This window comes from Dendrobium catenatum, unplaced genomic scaffold (genome assembly GCF_001605985.2).
Source record: "Dendrobium catenatum unplaced genomic scaffold, ASM160598v2 fragScaff_scaffold_156, whole genome shotgun sequence".
Classification (NCBI taxonomy): domain Eukaryota; kingdom Viridiplantae; phylum Streptophyta; class Magnoliopsida; order Asparagales; family Orchidaceae; genus Dendrobium; species Dendrobium catenatum.
In genome coordinates, this window is record NW_021318618.1 from 3,109,200 (window position 1) to 3,118,871 (window position 9,672).

Here is a 9,672-nt window from a genome sequence, read left to right on the forward strand (position 1 = left end):
AGATTTGTGATTAAGGTTGCGTTTGTGATAGTTTTTTTGCTGCTATCTAAAACAACTTTTTAGTACAATTTTTTTTAAATAAAAATTTTTGTACTAAAAATTGCTTTATATATTTTTGCATGCAAGAATATTAGCCGATTCATCTAACTAAAATACAATCTTTTCCTTATCAATGCATTACCATTATTTCTTGCCAAATATATACTATCTAACCATTAGGCAAGAACATGTTACAGCTCGTTCAAGAACAATTGCATCTAAGTAACATTTTGACAATCTTTGTCTAACATTTCCTTGTTAATTTAGGCAAAGAAGTTTCCTTTTTGGAAAAAATTTGAATTATAGAGGTCAATTTGAGAGTCTAAAAATTTTCGTTTGAGTAGATCTAAAACCGAACATATGGATCAGAATTTTGGTAATAACAGATCTAGTGGTGAGATTATGCCATTGGATGATCAAATCATTAAAAAGAGTGCACGCTTTAGATATCTCGGATCTAAATAGATCATTATGTATTTATATAAAGCTTATTGCAATCAGATTAACTTACAAATCCTGTAATATGAGACCATTCAAGCTATTAGATATTGCTTGTACTGGCTCAGGTTATGGAGCTAGCAGCTTCTTGATTCCTGTTTTCTGCTCTGAAGTCAGCCTGGTAGGAAATTGGACGTGGAACTTTATTCTTAGGTTGCCTTTCTTGGCTGGGTCCTTGGGCCGGAATAGGCATCCCTTCCTTCAGCACGACCTCCTCATAGCCAGGATGGATTATAGAGTTTATTGGAATGGTGAGGCCGGCTTCGGCCATCCAATGTAATCAACTGAACCATGTATCCTGTAAAAGCTTCGACCACGGAGATCGTTCGAGTTATGAGGAGATCGTTATCTTCCCTCATAAACACGTCGTGAGGCTTCTCATCAATGATGAATACTATATCTGCAGGAATCATGTTTGCGCCTTCGTTTCCCTTCTCAGGAAATGTGATCTTTGTTCCTCCACTACCATTATTTTCCTGAGAGGAAGGTAAAAATCAGAAGATTTTTAAATGTATTTGTTTCACCATAGGAGTCCAACCACAGATGTATATGTGGATGGGGCAGAGAGAGAGAAAGAGATATTCAACAGTTGGATTAGTATAACAATGCAACAGTTAATTCACATGAACATAAAAAATACTAGTGGGGGGAGAGAGATAGTGATAGTATGAACTTGAAGGATGATCGCACCATAATTGAAACATTGATCATCTTCAAACAATCTTTAAACCACAATCAAAACATCTTCAAATCATGATTGAACTTTATTCAAAGATGATTCGGTCATGTTTCAATTATAATTGAAGGTGTTTGAGGATGGTCTGATCATAACTCAATCATGTTTCGAAAAAATTTTGAATCATGATCAATGATTGCTCAAAGATTGTTTGATCATGGGTCAAAGAATGTTTGAAGATGGATCAATGATGTTTTGATCACGGTGTAATCATCATTTAAATATTGTTAAATTATTATTTATCATGATTAAAAATTTCTTACGTTTCTTCATAAGATGCAAGTGTTTTTGCCATTGTTTCATATTAAGCAAAATATTTTCATTTATATGGTGGATTGTTAGCTCCTAACATGTTCCTTAAAGGAAATTATTCATCCTACGTTGATGCATTAAAGCTGATGAGGACTTCTATAAGTTTATTATACAAACTCCTCAATTTGTTTCATGTAGATCTATAAAGAAGTGAGAAAGACCACCTCCATTTTTGAGGAGAAAGTAGAGAAGGCAAATCAAGTACAATCAACAACTTAGGCTTCGTTTGGGACGACTTTCTAATTACTTCTTAAAGCAGCTTTCTATTATAAAAATTAAAATTTTTGTACTAAGAAGCTGCTTTAAGAAGCAACAAAAAAGTCGTCCCAAACGAAGCCTTAGTCTACTTCAACTCATGAAAAGCTGAAGCAAATTTTTGTCGATGTACATGAGTTAAGAAGCAATCATATTAGGTTTAAAATAACCAAATAAAGTTGGAATAAAATTAGATGCTCTGACAAATTTTATTCATAATTTTGTATATCAAGAGGAGTGGGAAGGGAATGAGGAGTGCATAATGTTTTCTACTGAACGAATCATTTGCATAGATGAGGTTAGGGATGAAATGAATGAGTGGGAGGTGCAGGAGAAGGATGTGGAGGATATAGGGGTTCAAACCATTGCCACTGTACCAAAAATACTAGAAATCGAGAAGGTAATGAATGTTAGCCCATTTGTTGAGGTTACACATAGAGGTGAAACACAATTATCCTCTAAGTTTTGGATGTCAAAATTGGTTGATAAATCTTGACATGTTTGTTTGGTCAGTTGGATCGTAGTCCACAGGCCGCGGTGGTCAGAAGGACAGTAGTCGGCAAGCGATGGTGATCAGAGGGATTGTAGTCGGCAGGCGAAGGTAGTCGGAGTGGCCATAATCCGCGGGCGACGGTGGTCGGTGTGAAACTCCTTAAGTAAAAGAAGTTAAGCTCTTAAACATCGATGTGTCTTTTGGTGTATTAGTTGTAATTTTATTAAGAAACTCAACAATTAAGCGTGATCATCCCAGAGAAATTTTAGGATGGGTGATCTACTTAGAAGTTACACAAACATGATAGAATCGTGAGGCTCTTAGGCCAAAGCAGACAATATCTCAATAGTTAAGAGTTTAGCTTCTTTTACTTGAGGGGTTTAACAATCTCCCCCCCTAAGTAACTGACGTTTTCGTCAGCATATTTATTTCAGAACCATCTACAAACCAGATAAAATTTTAGATATGGCCCATATAAGTTCAAGTGATGGCTCCCATCATGTAGCACTTTGTCTCATATATGATTCAAGAGGTGGCTCCTATGACATAACACATTATATTGTATGACACTTAGTTCTCTTCTTCCAGCTGATACAGTCTGAGGGATCCTAGTTGGCTGAAGATGGTGGTCGAAAGGATCATAGTCAACGAGCGATGGTGGTCGGAGGGATTGTAGTGTACGAGAGATTTTGGTCAAATGGATTGTAGTTAGTGGGCGACGGTGGTGGGCAAGAACTCCGATAATGATAGAACTGGATAGATGGAGCAAGAAAGCACTCAAGTTTTCTTCTTTCCTTCTCTCCCTTTCATGTGAAGAACTAAGGAGATATTTATAGTTTTGTGGGAGTGGCATGATTAGTAAATATGAAAAAATCAATTGTAGGTTGGGAGTGTTCCATCGGACGGCTGCTATTAGTTCCCTTGATCATGGAGTGTTTATCAAGCATTTAAGTGCTTTAATGATGTCATAATTGAGTGATCTAATGCTCTTTGGATTCGTCTCGTTGAGCTGGTCGATTTACCTATAAGTATGTCATATTCGAATATCATTTGGTCCTCCAATTGATGTTCCAAATATTTAAAATATATTTTGATCCTTTTATTTGAGCTCATTTGGGCTTGGATCAGAATGAATTTGATGTCATTAGGTTTGTCTATTTGAAATGTTTGATTTGACTATAAATTTGCTGAAATCAGAATTTGGGTGATACCAAATTTAATTTTGAAAGATTTTTATTCATATTTGCATCGAGATTCGTGCTCGGCCAAAATAATTGTTTGGTGACATATCAATTATATATTGTTCAAATGCTCATTATAAAATTATCATGTGACAGAAAAATTTTTGCCTTACTTTAGAGCTACACAATCTCATAAAAAATTGAATTAATTATGTAGAAAACGTCTATTTTTTAATGCATTTTTTCTCTATCAAGTGTAATAAATATTATTCATACCAATCATATTTTATCATAAAATATCAATTGCCATTTTAAGTTGTTAACTATATAATATATGTTAAAAATTTGTTCATTATATAATTTATGGTGGATGAGAGCACTAAATAAAAGAAATTCATCGTACCCACTCATATCTGAAATCTCCCGCGAAATCTTCATCTTCTTCGTGATTCCTTTGTACAAATCCTCAAGGCTGCACAGCAGCTGATTTTCGATGGGCGACGCCTTCTCCGGATGCCGAGGATTCATGAACCCTTTCCTATCAAATTCTGAACCACCGCTTGTTCCCCCAGACGGGCTCGAGGAGCCAAAGAATTCAGCAAAAATGTCATTACTCAGATTTAACCGGGACGTAGCCGGTCCGCCGCTCGTTCCCCCAGACGGGCTCGAGAAGCCAAAGAATTCAGCAAAAATTTCATCACTACTCTTCCGATTTAACCGGGACGTAGCCGGTCCATCTCGGCCGCTGAAGAACGAAGCACCGGCACCGTTGGACCCCGGCGGCGGCACTTGTCCCTTCAATCCTTCCTCCCCGTACTAGTCGTAGCTCGCTCGCTTCTTAGAATCACTGAGAACCTGATGCGAAGCAAGAAAAAAGTGTAGATAAAGAACTAACAATCAGAGGAATGATTGCATCTGTTGCCTGTTGGTTGCTTGAAATTAAAGATCAGAAATACCTCGTAGGCTTTAGAGATCTGCTTAAACTTGGCCTCTGCTATCTTGTAAGCCTTCTTAGATCGTCATCTCTGGCGTTCTTATCGACCTGCAGAACCTTGTAGTAATCCATTACCCTTCCCGTATAACTCTTCTTTTACCGATCTCGCTCGGCGCTTCTACCCTGTTCTTAGCATTGTTTTGCAGCTAGATTTTGGTGAAAACGGGGATGCATGGGATGAAGACGAAAGAGCTAAATGGGAAAGGTAAAGCAGGAACTTTTACTCTTTTTGATCCTTTGGTTAGAAAGAAAACTTAGTGCTTGTGCTTTTCAGTTGTGGCTCATATTTCCCTTCTTGTTGCTTATACACACTTAGGGCATCTCCAACTGATAACTACATTTTTCACCGCAAAATACAGCAAAACTATAAAATGTCGTAATTCTTCTTCAATCGAACTCCATTTTAGGTGCTTCTGCGAATGTAACAATCCTCCTACCCTTTCGCGCTTTTTTTCGTCAAATCCAGTTGAGCGAGCAAAATAGCGTGGGTGAACAGTGCCACGTCAATATTGACGTTGCACTGTTCACCCGCAAGTAAATGGCAGAGCATTTGGAGTTCGACTGGAGCGACTGAAGGACGCAATACGCACGTTTGGCGTTCGGTTGGAGATGCTCTTAACAGGAAGATAGTGGCGATTGGACTTTAAAGAAATTAACTAGCTGATACAAGAAACATAATGGTAAATCAGTGCAGTTTTGTGAATTTCAGGGCACTCATAAGAACTCGCTAGAGTTTGGGAGAATTTATTCTCTGTTGAGTCCATACATCCAGACTCCAATCAAAATAAGTCACGTCGGTATACAACTTTGAACGTAATGCGCATATAATACACCAATTTTAATTGGAATTCAGACACATTTGGACTCCGCCGAGAATAATTTCTCCTAATTTGATGAGTTATCTTTGTCATCATGGAGTGGGTGGTAATTATGGAGATCAGTCACGTTCAACATAGAAGAGTTGCATTATTATTAGACCTAGCAATAGGGATTGTAGAAGATATTGCATAAAATCCTATATCAGTAATATCAACAAAAATTTTCTATAAAAAAAAATATAAAAGAATTACCGGAGCAACATTTTTCAAAAAAAAATAAAAATAAATAAATAAATATTACAGCTTTAAAACTAAGATAAGAATTGTCTTGGTTTATGCTTGTACTTGGCCAACTCCTATTTAATTCACATCTATTAATTACAAATTAGATCAATTTCATTGATTAAGATTAATTTAAAACAGAGATAGCTGATTAGGATTAATTTAAAGCAAAGAAATTAGAATTAATGTAAAACAGAAAAATATAATGCATTTCTGAGCAGAACTACTTCTCTCATTGGATTTAATTTAATAGTTGAGTATAAAATTTTTATATATAAAAAAAAAAAAATCTTGCGCTGTTGATTTTAGATCCGGCCGAGATGGTGGCAAATTAAAGACATCGTGCCTTCAAAAGGTTTAGCGAGCGACCTAACCTCATCCTCAGAAATTAACAACGCCGGCAAGCCACGATGAGAAGAAAAAGTCAGTTCAGGAAAAGAAGAGGAAGTAGAACCTGAAACCACATCCTTAAAAGAAATAGGTGTCGACTTTCCGGATAGGAAACCAGGATCGCGAGGAGGAGTAGCCGCCATACCCAAAATCAAGAGAAATGAGAGAAAAATCTCACCAGACGAAAGAGACGAAAGGGCGGCGGAGGCGGAACCCTAGCAGAGAAAAACTCATTTCGCATAAAGTTGATAATTGCATATGAATTAAATCCATTGAGAATGTGAAAATAATAATTACAATGGCCCATCAGAAATTAATATTTGGGCAAGTTGTATGAAAAACAAAAATACATAGAAAACAAATCCTCAAAAGCTTCCACAGAGAAATTTAGAACATAAAATATGTAGCGGAAGATGCTCCTTTGGGAGATCAAATCCTTCTTTGGCAGCCCAGAAGTGATGGAAACAAAGCACTGACTGAGAAGAACTGTTTAATGTTCCAATTGATTCAAAAGTGTGAGGAAATGGAACAAATGAGTCCATCAAACTGCACACATAATGAAACAAAACTCTTACAATATTAGATATTCAAGAAACATATTGTTTAACGCAATGATAGTATGATTCATATTTGCAATAGCCAGTAAAATATTGTTAGTAATGTGTTGCTTCTACAAACATAATAAGAATCATCATTAAATAAAAGACTTCCTCAAATATTTGGTAAATATATATGAATACTTCTTAGACAACAAGGGCATGAGGTTTATTCTTTTAGGTTCATTCCAGGATTGAATCTAACATTTATGACTAAATAAATCAAAAAATGGCTTTATGGCAAATTTGAACGTACAATGGCTCAAAATGATCCTGCAAATAAAAATCCAGGAGAGAAGATTTGGTTTGGGATTCTCAAGATAATCCTGTGAGCAGATATTACTATTTAGCTTATTTTACACAAACAGTTATTTACACTTGTATCTCTGTTTTCTCTATATAAACACTCCCTATAACAGTTGTTTAATAATAAGATTGAATTACCTTTTACTTCTCGCTTTCTCTCCCTGTTCCGATTCTCCTCTTCTCTCCCAGCTCTCACATGGTATCAGAGCTAGGAATGGGAGATCAAGAAACTGCTTCCTCCGTCCCTCCCGCTTCAACCTCCACCTTTTCTGGCGCCATCACGGAGCTTGTTCTTCCAGCTTCTCTCAAGTTCATAATATCAAACTTCAAGAACCTAATTCCACATCATCTTACCGTGGACAATTATGCAATCTGGAAAATCTAGATTTATCAAAACCTCACGGCCAACGGCTACTCCAACTTCCTCACCGGCAAGACCACTCCACCCGCCGATCAGAGCTCGCAAGAATACGCTTGCTGGCGACTTATCGACAGTAACCTAATCTCTGCACTCTTTTCTACGATTTCTCCGGCTCTCCTTCCCTACGTTATCACTTCATCTTCCGCTCAAGAAGTTTGGGAAACTCTTGAACGTCGCCTTCAGTCGACCTGCCGTTCTCGAGTGATTCAACTCAAGAACGAATTGCATCATATTCAGATGAATAATCAAACAATGCAACAGTATCTCTCCACCATCAAGACCATAGTAGACAACATTGCCGCTGCGGGAACCCAAATCGACCAAGAAGACATCGTTCTATACATACTGAATGGTCTTCTGGCGTCCTACAACGCCTTCAAAACAGCAATTCGTACCTCCTCTTTACCTGCGGATCTTGACAAACTTTATTCCCAGCTTTGCAGTGAAGAGATACATATCAACAATGAAATCAAGAATGAACAATATCTCAATAACTCTACCTCTGCCCTGTATGCCGCCTCTGTCAATCAACAAAAGAATCGCAATTCTAAACGCTTCTTCAAGAACAAGTCCCCTGTGACTCGTCAATCCGAGACGAAGGGCGCCACAAATTCTGTTGCCAATGACCGGCCAACTTGCCAAATCTGTGGTAAGATTGGTCACATAGCATTAAATTTTTGGCACCGAAGAAACTACAAATACGCTCCTACCATTCAGAATGGACCTCGCGCTTTTCTTGCTCAACCCTCACAACAACAGAGTTGGATCCTTGACTCCGGTGCGACAAATCACATAACGCATGATAGTGCTAGTCTTCATCAACCCGTACCATACACTGGCTCTGACTCCGTCACCGTAGCAAACGGTTCTTCTCTACCCATCCACAACAACGGTCAAGGTTTCCTACCACTACCCGACACCCCTCGTAAGCTCAATCTTCTTCGCATTCTTCACGTTCCAAATTTAACGCACAATTTCCTATCTGTTTCTAAGCTTACCAAAGATAATGCAATAGCTATTACTTTTGACTCTAATGGCTTCACTATTAAGGATATACAGGACAACCGCCCTCTTCTTCGTGGTCGTCTCCATAACGGGCTCTACCAACTTGACATCCCGCCGACCGAGAGCCCGAAAGCCTTACAAACTACCATGGATACCTCGCTCACTTGGCACGCTCGTCTTGGTCATCCGAACCATCAGACGCTCTGACATTTAGCTAGCAATTCTCATGATGTCAAGAACATTTCCTTTTCTTTTCATTGTAATTCATGTAAAATGGCAAAGAGTCACAAGCAGTCGTTTAGTAGAAGTGTTTCAGTCACCACACATCCCTTTGAACTCGTTCATTCGGATGTCTGGGGACCGACTCCCACGATTTCTTTGTTCGATTTTTGTTACTTTGTCATTTTTATAGATGATTTTACGAGATTCTCTTGGATCTATTTCATGACTACGAAAAATGAAACGCTCAACGAATTCAAAATGTTTTGCAGCATGATCCAAAATCAATTTAACACTACCCCGAAATTCTTCCGCTCCGATGGCGGAGGCCAATATACGAGTTCTGCGTTCACTAATCATCTTCAAGCGTTCGGCATTCTTCACCAACTGTCCTACCCGCACACTCTAGAGCAAAACGGTTTAGCCGAGCGTAAACACCGACATCTCTTGAACCTTACAAGAACTCTTCTACACGCCTCTAGTCTTCCGGAAAAATTATGGGCTGACACCATCGACACTGCTAACTATTTAATAAATCGGCTTCCGTCTCGATCTCTCCATCTAAAATCGCCCTATCAAATTCTTTATAACAAACCCCCTTCCATAGCTCATCTTCGCACCTTCGAATGTTTGTGCTACCCTTGGCTACAACCTTACACAGCCAACAAGCTTTCACCACGGTCACAACCTTGTGTCTTCATAGGCTACTCGTCGCGCCATAAAGGCTACAAGTGCTATAACACCCAAACAAACAAACTTCATGTCTCCAGGAATGTGGAGTTTCAAGAACAAATATTTCCATATTCTAAGCCCTTATCTACTACTAACACACAGCTCAATCCAGACTTACCTCAACCTCACCCTTTAATCCTTGTACCCACATCAACATTATGCAATCCTTCATCTACCAGTACTGAAACCATCACCACACAAGAGGTTCCTATCAACTCTAGCAATTCCAGAGAAAATCTGGATCCGCCTACCTCTTCGTCTCCTCTCCAGGTCCAGACTGAACCGGCTCAACCTTCTATTCATCAGATGCAAACACGGTCTAAGTCCGGTATTCACAAACCAAAGCAGATCTTCACTTTACTCAGTCAAGCCAACGAACATATCACTCCGACAAC

At 38.5% G+C, this 9,672-nt stretch overlaps 1 pseudogene; it reads right to left on the reverse strand.

The window, feature by feature from the left end:
* Positions 1-452: 452 nt before the first annotated feature.
* Positions 453-4,780, reverse strand: LOC110100645 (annotated as a pseudogene).
* Between the last annotated feature and the right edge of the window lie 4,892 nt (positions 4,781-9,672).